At 41.1% G+C, this 18,438-nt stretch overlaps 1 pseudogene; it reads left to right on the forward strand.

The window, feature by feature from the left end:
• LOC149197955 (BTB/POZ domain-containing protein At5g48130 pseudogene) overlaps positions 1 to 17,172 on the forward strand; it is a 71,568-nt pseudogene extending 54,396 nt beyond the window's left edge.
• The last annotated feature ends 1,266 nt before the right edge of the window (positions 17,173 to 18,438 follow it).

The following is an 18,438-nucleotide window of genomic DNA, read 5'->3' on the forward strand; positions in this document are numbered from 1 at the left end:
AATCTTCAACGCAATGCTTGAAATGCATTTTAAAGGTATGGTTTGAGATCACCTTCTAGTGTGTTGACTCCACCATAAATCTTCTCGCCATCCTTGAACGTGATGTGTATCCTTGTATCACTTAAACGAGAGGCATTTTAATGCTTACTCCATAATGAGTGCTTTCCTTATTCCTTATAATAGTGATTAAATTGAGGGAAATACTATGGTGGATTTGTGTCCACACACACACACACACACACACACACACACACACACACACACACACACACACACACACACACACACGTATATATATTGACAAAACAACCTTCCATCCTTAAGTATGCTCATTGTTAAACCCTTCAAGTTAGAATTCGACACTAGTTTGTCATAAAGTTGCCTCGATTTATATGTATCCAAGCCACCTTCTCTTGATATATTGAAATAGAAGAATAATGAGACCAATTAGTTTACCGAAATGATTTAGACATGTATATATTTTGTATTTGAAAGCATGGAAATCAAACAAATAATGAGAATAATTCACTAAAGGAATATGAATCATGAATATTCCAAATTAAGGTGTTATACATTTATCCGAATTGGATCCTTAAACATTTCCATGACTGTTTCAAATTATGTCAGGCTTCAAAATCTTATGAATAACAGGGTTATCAGAAATGACCTCTGGAGAATGGCAATTTGTGGCCAGCACGGAACAACGAGGACCCTCAGTGAAAGAGCGCTAACCGTTGGCCCATGGAGACCGCGCATGGACACAAATTGGCAATCGGAAGCCTAGATCCAGAAATAGAGGTAGTTTCTGATACGCAATTAGCACGTATCACAGGGAAAAACTCTCAGTGAAGGAAAGCCCCGAGCGCTCAGTCACAAGGAAAACATGAAACCATGCGGAAATCGTCAGAAGGTGGGTCCTGTTCCCAAAACGGGCAGGATATCGCGTGCACTTCGAGCGGTAAGCGGGTTTGGCTGAGTTCAGCGCGATGCCACACACCGGGCAATGTGTGTCCAACAGATGAGAGAGAAAACTGCTTACATCGCATGAGTAACGATCAAGCAACTTACCCACTCGATATAGACGGAGACCGTAGGATCTGGAGGCTCCAGATCAACGATGGAGAATTAACCTGATGGATGACCGGATTCGACGGGGAAATAGACTGAGGCACATAAAGATTTGAGGTCTGGCATGACCGATGAGCTGGCAGAAGAATTAGTTTCGTGGGAAAATCTTGGAGTAATGGAAATAACGACCATTTAAAGAAAACTGACACTCAGTTCGTAAGGCGACAAGTGGCCACCTCTCTGTGCAGTGTTACACAACGATGATGACATAGAGCAGGGGAATTCCAGTAGACCAAAGTAGGTGATCCAGAGAGCCAGGAAGAGGAAATGAATAGTCAGAGAGCAGATTGGATTTAAGCCACGAACAGACAAAGAGCAGAGGGGACAAAAGTAGATAAAGAAGCGAATTGCAGAGAACAGAGAAGCCGAGCTGACTTGCAGAGCAAAGGCAACATCAAGCAGACAGAGACAGAGAGAGTCGAGAGTCTGTGAACTCTAGAGAAGGCTTGAGAGGTTCAAGCAACTCCTTTGTGTATACCTATCCGGTATTGAGTACCAAATTGGATTCATACCACTGAGACCAGTTGAGGTCGAGATTCAGTAAGGGGAGTCTGTGTACTCTAGAGACTTGGGGGATCCAAGCACAATCCTACTGATCATTCTCTATTAAGTAAGACTCAAATTGAGTTCCTTATTGTAAAGTCTCTGCTTTAAGACACAATAGAAAAGGCCACCACTAAAACCTGGACCAGGAGACGTAGCCTAGGAGCATTTGGGTGAACTCCTTTTTAATTTTGTTGTGTTTTTTGTATTTGCTTATTGTGTTTCTCTTACTATTCCAAGTGCATGTGTATTTCACAATCTTATCGATTCGTTGCTTAAAATAACATAGGCATACCCTAGCACATGGGTCTGTAATACCTTCATTAATTAAATTGAAATCATTCACAAGTGATTTTCAGATCAAGTTGTATTAGAGCTCTAGGTTGTTTAAGGTTAGATGAGCTTGTGATGGATTTTTTTGTTGAATGCTAACTAGATCAAAGATTAAATTAGGAGAAGGAGAGTTGGTTGAGACTAACCCAGAAATTGGAAGAGTCTATCCTTAGAAGAAAATGTCAGAGGAAAGTCCCTTGGGGCCAGACCCTCAATTCATAGATAGTTTCCTGGCCATGAGGTCAACGGTAGAGGAAATGTATAGGGACTTTAGGAAACATAAAGATGAGGACTCATCAAGCTCCAAGCAAGATAAAGGAGAAGAAGAGTCTCTCCTCCATGACCACTCAAAAGGAAAAGGGAAAGAAGAAAGCTTTCTCACACCTCCTAATAGCCCTGAACATAAAAATAAGACATCTCTGATTAAATTAGATGTTAAATTTGATTTACCAATATATGATGGAGAGTTGAATGCAGAGAAGATGGATAATTGGATCAGACAAATTGATGTTTATTGCAGAGTGTAGAGTATCAACTCAGATAAGAGTAAGATTCAGCTGGCCAACCTATGCCTCGGTATGGTGGGAAGGCAGGACACAAGCTGGCATGAAGAACATGGTAAGATTCTTTCTGTCTGGAGTGAATTTGTTTCTGCAATCAAAAAGCAGTTCTATCCACTAGCTTACATGTAGCAAGCCATGATGAGTTGGCAAACTCTTCGCCAATTGAAAGGGCAAAGTGTACAGGGTTACACCCAAGAATTTAGGAAGAGAGCTTTGATTCTAGGAATTTCATTAGACTCACCTGAGACTCTATTGAAGTACATAGGTGGTCTACACAGCTACATGAGGCACACTATCCTCATGTTTAATCCCACTAGTATAGATGAGGTATCTGTTCAAGCTACACATCTAGAAGCTAGAGGAAAGAATGGGAACCCAGAAGTTGGAGGATCATCCAAGCCCATTGCAAGCAAGAATAAGGAGAAAAGAAAACAGAAATGGAAAGAGAGGAAGGCCAACACTGCACAGAAAAGCAAGTCTTCATGCACTCACTGTAAGAAGGATGGGCATGATGATGAGCACTGTTGGATTCTGCATCTGGAGCTGAGACCTAAGAAGTTTGAGGGCAAGAAGAAGAAGACTGTTGCAGCTATTCAGAAATATTTGGGGTCAGACTCAGGAGATGAAACAACCATTGCAGCCACAGGTATAAAAGGTAAAAATTCTGAAGCATCTACTAGTAATTCTGCACAATCTATTAATGATGAGGAAAATGAGAGAAAAAGACATGAGCTTTTCCATATTCGAGTTATTTCCAAGCATCAAAAGATTGATACTTTGTTTGATAGTGGCTCACAAGTAAATTTAATTTCTGAAGCAATTGTAAAGAAGTTGGGATTACTGACTACACCTCACAAGAAACCATACCCATTAGGTTGGTTAAGTGATAAAGCACAACTACAAGTGACTAGACAATGTAAACTTAAGTTTTCTTTTGGGTCAGCATTTGTAGATGAGGTTGAGTTAGATATAGTTCCTCTGGATATATGTGGAATTGTTTTAGGAAGTCCTTACTTGTATGATAGAAAAGCTATTTTCTATAGAGCTGAGAACAAGTATCTACTCGTTAAAGATGGAATTGAATACTTTGTAAGAACTCATAAGCTCAAGAATAATTATACTCTCGTAAACTCAGGGCAGATGAAACGAATTGTAAATTCATGCAAACAATTTTTACTGATGGTTGTAAAGGAAAAGAAACCTGATAAAACCAATGTATTTGAGGGCTGTGATGCTAAACAACAAGTTGATTTAGAAAAAGTTGTTTCAGAATATGATATCTTGTTTCAAGAACCTAAAGGTCTGCCACCCAAAAAGGAAATAGTGCATGATATTAATTTGTAGCAAGATGCTCCATTGCCTAACATCGAAATGTACAGGTTGTCCGCTTTAGAGAATGTAGAAATCAAGAAGTAGGTGCAGGAGTTGCTCGACAAGGGATTCATAAGACCTAGCACATCACCAATTGGGTCTCCAATTGTTTTGGTGAGAAAGAAATATGTTATGCTCTTAACCTGCAAGACGATACCGGAATACAGATTATGCGAACAAAGATACCTAGAACATAGAATAGTGAGAAACAACAACAAGTATTTTATTATTCAGAAAGCGATGTTCACTTGCCTCTTCAAGGAGGCAACCTCCAATAGAGCAGAGCTCAATTACAAAATAAGACACGACGCTCCTCGCAGGTAGTCTCTATCCTTTATATATGACCCATACATGCAATACCATGGATCAATACCATGGTTCTTATTAATACCATCTATCTAATACCATGGCCCATTTGCAACTAACTGTGGTCCCGTCATTAATTGCGGGTTAACCACTTACAATTATTAATATGGGCTTTACTGACTCCTTACTTAACTATAACTATGACTCGATCCTACTACATGAATAAGGGGGTTAGGGTGGGACCCTAACATGCCCTCCCCCTTAAGAATAGCCTTGTCCTCAAGGCTGAAGCTGCAGAAACTGCTGAAGAATAGTGGCTGGTTCCCAGGTTGCATCTTCCAGAGAGGTGTCTTTCCACTTGATGAGGACTTCCCTGATCATGCGGCCACGCAGGTGCCGTTCTCGTGTGTCTAGGACATGTTCAGGTTGGATCCAGATTGACCCTTCTTCATCCAATTTAGGTAGATTGGTTTGAATTCTGCAATTGTTCCCAATCACTTTCTTGAGGCATGAGATATGGAAAAATGGATGGATTTTTGCAGTGGGTGGCAAAGCTAGCTTGTAGGCCACTTCTCCAATGCGCTGAAGTACTTGATATGGTCCGTAGAATTTTGGAGATAGTTTATGACAACCCTTGTCTTTGAGTGAAGTTTGCTTATATGGTTGCAACTTCAAAAATACCTGATCCCCTTCTTGAAATTGGCACTCTAAGCGATGCTGATCTACCTGTTGCTTCATGCGGTTTTGAGCTTGATGAAGATTCTCTCTAAGATGGGCGAGCATGGTTGTGCAGTTTTGTAGGAGTTGATCCACTGCTTGTACCTTGGAGCACCCCTTGATATAAGAAGTAGGGGAAGGATGGAGTTGCCCATAAACTGCTTCATAGGGAGTCACTTTGGTGGTGGCATGATAGTTGGTGTTATACCACCATTCAGCTAGAGGCAACCACTGTACCCATAGATGTTGCTTTTCTGAAGTGAAACACCTAAGGTAGGTTTCTAGACATTTGTTGATGGCCTTAGTTTAACCATCCGTTTGTGGATGATAGGAAGTACTGAGTTTTAGTTGGGTGCCTTGTAGCCTGAAGAGTTCCTGCCAAAATTTACTAGTGAATATCGGGTCACGATCAGACACAATAGAAGTGGGCATGCCATGCAATTTGAAGATTTGATCCATGAAAGATTGAGCGATCAAAGTCGGTGTAAACGGGTGGGGTAGGGCGCAGAAATGAGCATAACTAGAAAGTTAGTCCACAACCACCATGATGACTGACTTGTTTCCCGACTTTGGAAGACCTGTAATGAAATCCATAGAAACCTCCGTCCATATAGATGCTGGGATGGGCAATGGTTGTAATGTGCTTGGTGCTTTGACTGTCTCCCCTTTGTGGCGTTGACAGACATCGCATTCCGCTACAAAAGTAAGGATGTCCTTTTTCATGCCTGTCCAAAAAAATGATCTTCTAGTGCGAGCATATGTCTTCTGAAAGCTTGAATGTCCTGCAATAGGGGATGAGTGCCATTATGCCAAAATGCGGCTTTTGAGGGTGGATGTTGGTGATATTACGACTCTGTCCTTGTAGCGAAGAATCTCATCCTGCCACGAGTAGCCCTTGGTGGAATTTGGATCCGCCTGCAATTGAGTAATGAGTTGGGAGAGCCCGGGATGTGAAAACCATTCTCTGCGAGCCTCTTCAATCCATTCTGGAATGGGAAGGGAAATTACGAGCAAGGTACTTTCCTCCTCAAATTGGCGAGATAATGCATCTGCTACACTATTTTCGCGCCCTTTCTTGTAAATGATCTCATAATCATATCCCAGCATTTTGGCGAGCCATTTATTTTGTTGTGGGGAGGATAGGCATTGCTCCAAAAAATATTTAAGACTGTGATGGTCTGTGCGGATTTGGAAACGTCGCCCCAGTAAGTAAGGTCGCCAGGTATCTACTGCATGTAATATGGCCATCATTTCCTTCTCATAGGTATATTGTCCCAGATTCCTCCCACTTAGTTGTTGGCTTGTGAAGGCCAAGGGTCAACCTTCCTGCAGTAAGACTGCCCCAATACTCGTACCTGAAGCATCACATTCAATGACAAAATATTTGGTGAAATCAGGTAGTGCTAAGACTAGAGTGGAACACATGGCATTTTTGAGAGCTATAAATGCCTGTTGTGCATCATCATTCTAGAAGAATGAATTTTTCTTGAGGAGTTGAGTGAGGGGCTTCGCAATGCGACCATAATTGCGGACAAATTTGGGATAATAGCCTGTGAGACCCAAAAATCCTCTCAGGCTCTTCAAGGCCTTAGGTTGAGGCCAATCCTGCATTGCCTGGATCTTTTTGGGGTCCACCTTGACACCTTCACGCCCCACAATGTGGCCAAAATACTCAACTTCTTCCATGCCAAGAGAACATTTGGACATCTTAACAAATAATTTATGCTTGCGGAGCAGTTGCAAGAGTAGATCTACATGCTGAAAATGTGCGGCCCAAGTGCAACTATAGATGAGGATGTCATTGAAGAAGACAAGGACAAATTTCCTGAGATATGGTTTGAGAAGGTGGTTCATAAGGCTCTGAAAAGTAGATGGGGCATTACAAAGACCGAATGGCATGACCAGGAACTCGTAATCGCCTTCATGAGTTCTGAAAGCAGTCTTTGGAATGTCAACTTCCTTCATGCGAATTTGGTGGTAGCCTGAGCGAATATCCAACTTAGTGAAGAATTGAGCCCCATTGAGTTCATCCAGCAAATCATCAACAACCGGGATGGGAAATTTATCTTTGACTGTCAACTTATTGAGGGCCCTGAAGTCTGGACACATCCGCCATTCCCCATCTTGCTTGAGCACCATGACCACCGATGATGAATAAGGACTAAGGCTGGGACGAATGACACCTGCTTCCAAAAGTTCCTTGATTATTTTTCTATTTCATTCTTTTGCGTGAATCGGCAGAGAATTGGGTTCGACGGCCTGGATGGCATTAAATTGATCTATAACTCCATGATGGCCCTTTTTTAGCAATTTTTCCATCCTATGTGAGCTGATGATAGAGGGAGCTCTCGCCTGGAGTCCACAGAGGGTATGTGTGGAGTTGTTCTGCTTAAAGCTCATATATAACTCCTGAAAATCCATTGTGATTGGCCCAAGAGTGCGAAGCCATTCAACACCGAGGACAATGTTGCACCCTCCCATGTGTATCTCAAACATGTGGGTCTTCAACTGATAATCCCCCATTCGAAGTTTGACATTTTCACAGCGGCCTTCACATTTCATTGTTCCCCATCCGCAATTTGGACTTGGAAGTTAGAAACTGCTCGTACAAAATAATGCACTGCTTCCGCGACTTTTTGATGGATGAAATTATGTGTACTTCCACTATCAATCAAGACTACTGCTGGGTGATGTTTAATAAAACCTTTGATTTTGAGAGTTTGAGGTGAAGAAATCCCTGCCAAAGCATGCAGCGAAATAACTGGTTCATCAGGGACATTGTCCTTCTGGTTGTCCTCTTCTACCTCCTTCGGTTCCTCAAGTGGTGGGGCTTCCTCTGATGAGCTGTAATCAGTGGCATCAATTTGAAAAAATTTAGGCTCCTTGGATTTATGACTCGGGGAGTATTTTTCATCACAGTAGTAACATAATCCCTGTTTTCTTCTTTCGGCCATTTCTGCAGGTGACACCTTTTGAACCTTAAGTGTTTGAGTCGTGCTGTGAGCCTGTGGGGGGCGACCCTTGGCGGTGAAATTTGGGCAAATGGACTAGGCGGCTAACGCACGTTCCACGTTACGAGCTACCTTGCAAGCCTTCGACCATGTGGGAGGGTGGTGTAGTCAGACGTGGGCTTGTATGGCCTCTTTAAGACCGCTGATAAAACATTCCGTGTAGAACGCATCTGAGAGATCCCTAGTGCAGAAAGCTAAGGCTTCAAAGGTTGTAACATATTCATCCACTGTGCTAGTCTATCGGAGCTTAGTGAGACGACCCAAAAAAGAAGATTCCTGGTCAAAGCACTCTGTAAGAGCTTTTTTGAAGGTGGCCCAAGTCATAAAACTTCCATTGCAACGTTGATGCCATTCCCACCATTGCCATCTTTCATTGTCCAAGTACATGCTCCCCACCATAAGTTGAGTCTAATTATCTAAGATGTTATTCAGATTGAAATACTGCTCCATTTTTGCTATCCATGCGGCCGGGTGAGAACCAACAAATTTATGCATATCCAGCTTGGGAGGTCGCAGACGTGATTGTTGGTGGGTGCCCCAGAGGTGAAGAGAGCGGCTAGACTCACCCTCACTGTGTCCATTGCCAATATACGCCTCGTCGCGGGCTTCCTCCTTGCCCTTAGAGAGTGTGTCAGTTAGTCTGTCAAGCTGAGCTTGGATGGCTTGCAAGGATTGTTCAAGTTTGTCGATCTTCTCATTGGCCATAGTTTGAGCTCTAGTTTCTACCATGCACCGATCCGATGTACTTGAAATTTGGGACCGCCCAAATTTTTTTTTCACTAACAATTGAATGGTACCACCTTGCTTAGCTCGTCATCCTGATTCTTCCCCAAAATGTCAATGCTACCAAAAGTCTTGCGAAAACCACACCCCGATATAGGAACCCCACACAACTACTCAACTCTGGTGGATCTAAGAGATCTACATGGCTGATCAAATAGCTCTGAGTGGTGGGACCGATTGCTGCTGCGGATCTGATGGATCAGAAAGGTTGGTCTGCTAACTCGGAACTACGGGACTGATGTCTGCTGCTGTTGCAACCCCACTTGCGAGATCTGATCTGGCAGAGATTATGCGTGATCCTGAGATAGAAAAGGGAACTATGGTCTCGAGGAGTGTCAGGTGCTACAGATCGCAATATACATAAGGGTCTGACAGTAGTACTCGGCCCAATGTTTTAGGGCTCTAACTAAGGAGGATCAACCGTACCCTTAGCCGTACAACCTGACTACCCTTAGCTGTACTTGCGAGATCTGATCTGGTAGAGATTATGCGTGATCCTGAGATAGAAAAGGGAACTATGGTCTCAAGGAGTGTCAAGTGCTACAGATCGCAATATACATAAGGGTCTGACAGTAGTACTCGGCCCAATGTTTTAGGGCTCTAACTAAGGAGGATCAGCCGTACCCTTAGCCGTACAACCTGACTACCCTATCGTACGGGCGAGTAATCTCTCCGAGTGCTATTCTCGGTGTACTGTAGCAGCAAGATGGCGAGGTTTCAAAGGAGCTAGGGGGCTTCCGATATACCCAGAGGGTACTTGGAAGATAGTCCGTGCGTGGTTATGTCTAATGCGCTACTACTTGAAGGGGTACCCATAGGGGTTACAAGGGAGTCCAACAAGCGTGACCACCTCTTGTATTTCCTGCGTGCATGCCTCCCCTTATCCGCAGGTTTATGTGCTCAACGACAGATCCCGTGGTTTAAAGACGTCGGAACACGTCTCTAGCCAAATTTTTTTTTGCTAAGAAATGGAGATCCCACCGGCCCTAGAAAGAGCTCTGATACCACTTGTTATGCCCTTAACCTGCAAGACGATACCGGAATACAGAATATGCGAAGAAAGATACCCAGAACATAGAATAGTGAGAAACAACAACAAGTATTTTATTATTCAGAAAGCGATGTTCACTTGCCTCTTCGAGGGGGCAACCTCCAATAGAGCAGATCTCGATTAAAAAATAAGACACGATGCTCCTCGTAGGGAGTCTCTATCCTTTATATATGAATCATACATGCAATACCATGGATCAATACCATGGTTCTTATTAATACCATCTATCTGATACCATGGCCCATTTGCAACTAACTGTGGTCCCGTCATTAATTGCGGGTTAACCACTTACAATTATTAATATGGGCTTTATTGACTCCTTACTTAACTATAACTATGACTCGATCCTACTACATGAATAAGGGGGTTAGGGTGGGACCCTAACAAAATATGGCTCGTGGAGAATGTGCATTGATTACTGGGCACTGAATAAGATAACGATAAAAAATCGTTATCCCCTTCCTCGCATAAATGACCTTTTAGATCAATTAAAAGAAGCTGTTTATTTTTCCAAGTTAGACTTGCATAGTGGATATCATCAGGTCAGAGTTGTAGAACAAGATGCATGGGAGACTGCTTTCAAAACAAAGCAGGGATTGTATGAGTGGCTGGTTATGCCTTTTGTCTTAACTAATGTTCCTGCTACTTTCATAAGAATAATGAATGATGTACTCAGACCTTTTCTTGATGATTTTGTTATTGTATATCTGGATGACATTCTTATATTTAGCAAAATGTGGGAATAACATTTAAAGCATGTTAAGCAGACACTAGATGTTTTGAAAAGAGAAAAACTTTATGTTAAACTCTCAAAACGCGAATTTGGAAAAACATCTTTGAATTATCTGGGTCATATAGTAGGGGGTGGTGAATTGAAGATAGATCCCTCTAAGGTGCAGTCATTGTAAACTGGCCTAAACCCAAATCTGCTATAGAAGTTAGAAGCCTCTTAGGAGCAGCACAATATTGGAGAAAGTTCATTTCTAACTTTTCCTTAATTGCATCTCCCTTACATGCTTTGACAGGATTGAACAAGGTGTTTCAGTGGGGAGGCAAACATCAGAAAGCCTTCGACATCTTGAAAGAAAAGATTAGTACAACACTAGTACTAGCACTGCCTAATCTTCAAAGACCATTTGAGATCCAAACGGATGCCAGTGACTATGCCATGGGAGCAGTGTTGATATAGCACGGTAAACCCATATGTTATCATTCTGAGACATTTAATTCTGCAGTAGTTAACTATCCCACATATGATAAAGAATTGTATGCATTAGTATAGAGTGTGAAAAAGTGGAAACATTACTTAATGGGCAAAGAGACAGTCATACATACTGATCATCAACCTTTCAATATCTACACTCCCAAACTAAGTTGCAGCAATGAAGACACTATAGTCATCAGATATAAAAAGGGCATACACAATAAAGTTGCAGATATGTTGTCTAGACCTATTATAAATGAATCCACTATACTTAAGCATAATTCAGTACTGCATGAGAGCTACATTGAACAATATGCTCAAGATATAGATTTCAAAGATGTATATGCAACTTTAAGTCAAGGTAAATGAGTAGAAGAATTGGATTATCACATTAAGGACCAAATCTTGTATCATTGTGGGAAGCTATGAATTCCGTAAATTGAAAGAGTAAAGGTAATTCGGGAAGCACACACTTCTCTAATATCAGGTCACTTTGGTATAAGTAAAACAGTTGCACAGTTGCAAAGATTTTGTTATTGGCCAAAAATGAATGAGACAGTTTCTAGATATGTAAGAGGGTGTACCATGTGTGCTAAAAGTAAGCCCAACAATAGAAAACTAGGCTTGTACACTCCACTGCCAGTTCCTTCTCATCCTTGGGAAAGTGTTTCCATGGACTTTGTTGGAGGACTACCTAAATCTAGGAAAGGTCATGACTATTTATATGTTGTTGTGGACAGGTTCAAAAAAATGTGTATTTTGATACCTTGTAATAAACAGATTACAGCTGAACAAACTGCAAAGTTGTTCTTTCAGCATGTATGGGTTCATTTTGGATTACCCACTTCCATTGTATCTGATCGAGACACCTGATTTGTTGGGAAGTTTTGGTCGAGTCTGTGGGAATTAATGAATGCAAAACTGAAGAAAAGCACAACCTTTCATCCACAGACAGATGGCCAGATATAAGTAGTCAACAGGACAGTGATCCAGTTGCTCAGAGGCTATTGCAACAAGCATCCCAAATTTTGGGATGAACATTTGTGTTATGTGCAGCATGCTTACAACCGAGCAAAACATTCTTCTACACAGAGATCTCCTTTTGAGACGTGTTTTGGTTTCACACCAATGTCTCCCTTGGATTTTGTCTTTTGTAAAGACATAGCAGTTGATGGACACAATGATGTGGACAAGGCAATCAAGTTCATTGAACAAATCCAAGAGATTCACTAGGTAGTACAGGAGCAACTGGAAAAGAGCCAAGCCAAATACAAGGCAAGGCATGACAAGCATTGGATGGAGCATAGTTTCCAAGTTGGTGATCAAGTCTGGCTGTATATCAGCAAAGACAGAATGCAAGGTGAAGGTAAAAAGCTAAAGCCAATAAGGTATGAACCTTTCAAGATACTTGAGAAAATTGGTGAGAATGATTTTTTCCTTGATTTACTAGCTTACATGCACATATACTCAGTCGTTAATGCAGACAGCTTGAGACTATTTGAACCTTCGTTGATTGAAGATCTCGAAGAGCAGAGTCAATTTCCTTCTATTGATGATCAGTTACCTGAATATATCAATGAATTGCAGGAAGACACAATTCTGGACAGGAAGGTGAGGACGACACGCAAGGGAGATGTTGAGTACCTCAGGATTGGACTCAAGGGTTCAAAGCCAAGCAGTGCAAAATGGATAGAGATTGGACAAGTGAGACAGCTATACCCTCACTTAGTCGATGCTTGAAAACCAACTTTTGGTGGTCCAAAAGCTTTTTCAATGGGAAGGCCGTGATCTGAATTGGATCCTTAAACATTTCCATGACTGTTTCAAATTATGTCAAGCTTCAAAATCTTATGAATAACAGGCTTATTAGAAATGACCTCTGGACAATGGCAATTTGTGGCCAGCACGGAACAACGAGGACCCTCGGTTAAAGCACGCTGACCGTTGGCCCATGGAGACCGTGCATGGACACAAATTGGCAATCGGAAGCCCAGATCCAGAAACAGAGGCAGTTTCTAATACATGATTAGCACAAATCGTAAGGTAAACTCTTAGTGAAGGAAATCCCCGAGCGCTCGGTCACAAGGAAAACAAGAAACCGTGTGGAAATTGTCAGAAGGCGGGTCCTGCACCCAAAACCGGCAGGATATCACGTGCACTTCGAGCGGTAAGCGAGTTTGGCTGAGTTCAGCGCGATGCCACACACCAGGCGATGCGTGTCCAGCGGATGAGAGAGAAAACCACTTACATCACGTGAGTAATGGTCGAGCAACTTACCTGCGCGATATAGACGGAGACCGTAGGATTTGGAGGCTCCATATCAACAGCAGAGAATTAACCCGATGGATGACCGGATTCGATGGGGAAATAGACTGAGGCACATAAAGATTTGAGGTCCAGCATGACCGATGAGCTGGCAGAAGAATCAGTTTCGCGGGCAAATCCTGGAGTAACGGAAATAACGACCGTTTAAAGAAAACTGACACTCAGTTCGTAAGGCGACAAGTGGCCACCTCTTTGTGCACGAAGAGGAAATGAACAGTCAGAGAGAAGATTGGCTTTAAGCCACGAACAGACAAAGAGCAGAGGGGACAAAAGTAGAGAAAGAAGCGAATTGCAGAGAACAGAGAAGCCGAGCTTACCTGTAGAGCAAAGGCAGCATCGAGCAGACAGAGACAGAGAGAGTCCGAGGGTCTGTGAACTCTAGAGAAGGCTTGAGAGGTTCAAGCAACTCCTCTGTGTATACCTGTCTGGTATTGAGTACCAAATTGGACTCATACCACTGAGACCAGTTGAGGTCGAGATTCAGTAAGGGGAGTTTGTGTACTCTAGAGACTTGAGGGATTCAAGCACAATCCTACTGATCATTCTCTGTTAAGTGAGACGCAAATTGAGCTCCTTATTGTAAAATCCCTGCTTTAAGACACAATAGAAAAGGCCACCACTGAAGGCTGAACTAGGAGACGTAGCCCAGGAGGATTAGGTGAACTCCTTATTAAATTTGTTGTGTTTTTTGTATTTGCTTACTGTGTTTCTCTTACTATTCCAAGTGCCTGTGTATTTCTCAATCTTATTGATTCATTGCTTAAAATAACATAGGCATACGCCAGCACATGGGTCTGTAATACCTTCATTAATTAACTGAGATCATTCACGAGTGATTTTCAGATCATACATCGCATGGTTGAGCAAATCAAGCTTCAATTTGCAGATCAATCTAAAACATGGTCGCTTTAATGGAACCGATAATTGTAAGTGGATTTTCTATTATGTGTTTTCCATGGTGATGATGCAGTTATAGCGCAAAATCTTAGAAGCATTTGTGAGTATGCATTATGTAAGGTGAGGGTTAATCCATGGTGAGGTTAGGTCCTTTTCCATGACTAAATAGGGTTTTAAAGATGCATGAGAGGGGCGGTAACTTCATAAACCCTAATGCGATTGATAGATGATCTGGTGGCAATGCAAGATGACTTTTTTTTGTCACGATGCACATGGTTGAGAAATAAAGTTGGAGGTCGTCTGAGACTTCAAATGCATCACTAAAATAATGAGTTGCTTCCCACCCTAGTGTAGTCATAGAAATAAGGCCCCAAAATGCCAAGATGTTGTTATGATGCTCGATCAATGTCAGAACATGTTTGTGGAAATGCAACTAGAGGATAAGATAATGTTAAACAAGGTTGTGGACTTATTCAATTATCCAAGGTTTCATGCGCGTATAATGCAGATAACAATACATAAACCCTAATGAATTTTGAAGGGATGAGGGTGATGGTGAGGCGAGGTCATTGACAAAATGTATTCCATAAACCCTAATGCTACTGATGTGATCATGCTTCGAGATAAGATGAGAAGGGTGAAGATGGTAAGAACCCTAGAGAGTGAGGATTAATTCAAAGTATGGTTGGACCTTTAATCACATGCATCTAGGGTTACAAAGATGCAAGGGGAATATATAAGTCTCGCAAACCCTAATGCGCATGTTGAGGTGTAGGACCAATCAAGAACCTAGGGGATATGAAATACAATAATTCTTATCATAAAGCCAAGCAACGTCGATGAGAATGCAACCCCAAAGGTATATGAATTAGGTTAACTAATGAAGGAAACCTTCATTTTGACCATCTAGGGTTTCTCCCAAACCCTAATACGGTCAACCGTAAGGAAAGCCAAATTAAAGCCGCGCTCATCCACACCCAGGTGCTTATACTAATTAAAAATGTACATTATGGGAGGAAAGGTTTCTAAGTCACATGGCTCTCAATGCTCCTTGAAGCAATGAACCTCCAAACCCTAATGCAATCATGAGGTTTTATCATTGAGACAAAACATGAAGCGTGGATGCAATGTGCAACATGTGAGTGAGCACATCAAAAGGGTTTGACAAGAAGGGTCATGGTGAGGGTAACCAGTCGAGAGCCTGACTAAAACCCTAATGGATTGAGGCAAGCAAAGGGGGACCCAAAATTTCGGATATGCCCAAAAATTTTGGGTGTTGTTGTAGCGGCTATAACACAATCCTAACACACACAAACTCTCTTGTGCAATTAGAGTGGCTTTAATCCAAAATCCATTCTGCATAGATCATGCAGTTTCTTACGACAAAATCTATGTTGGTCATCAGGGAAAATTTAGCCGTGAGTTTCTTGAGTTCAAATAGCACACGCACGCACACACACACACACAAACACACACACACACACACACACACACACACACACACACACACACACACACACACACACACACATCAACATATATTATTATAAATACAACTCAGTGTGGACAACAGACTAGTGTGATAGGTGTGGAGATGCACGACAGTGTTAGAATGTGAGAGGGAGGATCGTGAGCATGCAAACCACATAATTTCAGGTTCAACACAAGTTAATAACAACAATGAACAAAGAATGAAAAGATTTCATTTTTTTTTTGTAAATCATACGCTTGCGCAGAATCATAAAATAATTGAGTTTTCATTCTAATGCCACTACACGTTAATCACCTTCAACCCATTCTATTGATTTCATCTTGAAACTGTGAAGTGTCCTTTGCACTCCTTAATAGCTCTGACGCTCTTTATCTCCTGGTTGTCACAGATATGGTGAAAGCAAGCAAGCATACCTTCTGATTCACTAGAGAATAAAATCAAATTTCACCAGTTGCTTAAATTTTAAACCCTTGCACAATAGGCTACTAATATTCTTGAAAAACACTCCCAAAATCGATGTCAGAGATAATGCATGTCACCATTTCTCTCCTTACACTGTTCATGACATGCCAAAACAATGAGTGAAAAACACTGAGAAAGGAGTGCCAAATGCCTAGAATGGCCACAAAACTAGTGGTTCAAGTTAATAAGAACAAATTAAGCATGCTATGATACCACTCTTAGACAACAAAATTGGAAACCAAACCCAACTATATATTAATAATTGATCTCAAAGAATGTACATAGTGTACATATAAATACATAAAGAAACCATTTATTCAGTGTCCAGGTATTCTTGGACTCTAACAACTAATTACCATAACACACACTAACCCAAATCATAACTCGAGGATTAGGTTTCTAACATGGTAGAGGAAACCTTTGTGAAAGAACTGATCTTTATCTTACTCAGGTTGTTCTGCAAAGTTGGGAAGATACCTTGGTTGTTCTTCAGAAATGCTTAGGTTTGCTTCCCTTGGCATATGAGGTTCAAATTGTCAGTAGATGTGTTGAATCTCTAGCCCACATGGCTTGCATGGAAGTTCTTGATCCTAAACAGAGAAATAGAGAAAAGTAAAGTCAGTACATTCCCATGTTTGGAGTGATATCAGTGGCAGTTTAAGGCAAACAACAAACAGAGAATGGTGGATAAAGGATCTTCTTGCACTGCCTTCGGAACTTTTTGAGAGGATTGTTATTTCTATCAGGGAATGGAAGAAATGATTATTGGGGAAGTAATAGTTCAATATGGTACCAAATGGATTATTTTTAAGAAAAGACAGCAAATTGCAGATGATATAAATGGAACACAAGAGAAAAATGAAAGCCTTTTATTTATTTATTTATTATTATTATTATTTTGTTTTGTTATTAGACTACTTCCGATGGAAACGTTTTCTATAATGCTTAATTTTATGTTATCCTTACTTCACAAATCTTTGGGTTGAAACTTTAGTAGCGAATACAAAATCGAATGGGAGGCTAAATTGACTCTCAATTGTAGAATACAACAATTGATTTTTTGTTGCCAATGTCAAATACATACAATGGATCTAGTTCTTATGCCTAAGTAGAAAGTATGAAGCATATAGTTTCCACTTTCATGCATCAACAATCTATCAAACCTAAGGATTGCGAGCTAAAGAATATAAGCATAAATTCATTATAAAATGAATAATGTAAATCTCATTTAAGTCCCAAATTCTCAAGTGAAACCAATCGTGCATCAAAGCCATCGTCTAAAACCTTTAGACATTCACATGCGATGACATATTTGATTTGGGAGGTAATAAACTTGCAACAACAGGTTTTGCATCATGAATATTCTTCACATTAACCTCCTCTAATCTTCAATTAATTTTTTTATTGAGTAAGTCATCCACAATGTTTTCAATCCTGGAAAGCAAGTTAGGTGAACCATGTGTTGCGTTTGTACCTAGAAAGGCTCTATGTCCTTATAAATTGAAGGTTCTTTGAAGAATGGATCCAAGGAAGTTCCATGCTCTTTAATTGTGCTAATCAAAGGTACATTAGATGTTGGGGGTGTGATAAAGCACATTCTTATAGTCTATTATAGTGCATATGAAAGACAAGAAGTTGGCTTAGTTTCCAATGTGATTCATGACTTGAGGCTTAAGTTGCATGAACCACTGAAACGTCTGCAAGTTTCCGAAATGGGTATGCCTGGAAACGCGACCCCCAAAAATGGAAACATCGGGAGAAATATCATATCTATTTATCTATATATATATATTTATGTACGTATGTAATTTTTTTTACAAGTAAGTTAATAATGAATTATCTTGCAACATGGTTAGAGGGGATGGTCATGACTATTAGCAGACAAAGGGTCGGTACACTAGGTTAAATAATCTGTGGCAATTTAGCAAGTTTATGGTCTTGCGGGTATTCATGGTCAACAAATTGGGGATCGAACGGTGGAGGAGGGTGTATTGTTCAGTTGGGCCAGTGTTTGTTGGGGGGTGCAGTGCACAACAACACAGGGACAATAAAACATAGTGCATGCGAATGTCGTTTGTATGGAAAAGGAGCTTGTGGAGTATTCTTTTGATTCTATGGAGGCTTCCAAAATATGGGTGGAGGAGACACATCAACACCAAACAAGGGTTTCATCGGTGACACACCATGCACCGAAAGTCCAGGTTGAAGCATATAATTCGGAGATGGATGATGTGGAGGTTTCCCTAAATACC

This window comes from Pinus tabuliformis, chromosome 2_2, assembly GCF_031772625.1.
Source record: "Pinus tabuliformis cultivar Carrire ecotype Pingquan chromosome 2_2, CPIR1, whole genome shotgun sequence".
Taxonomy (NCBI): domain Eukaryota; kingdom Viridiplantae; phylum Streptophyta; class Pinopsida; order Pinales; family Pinaceae; genus Pinus; species Pinus tabuliformis.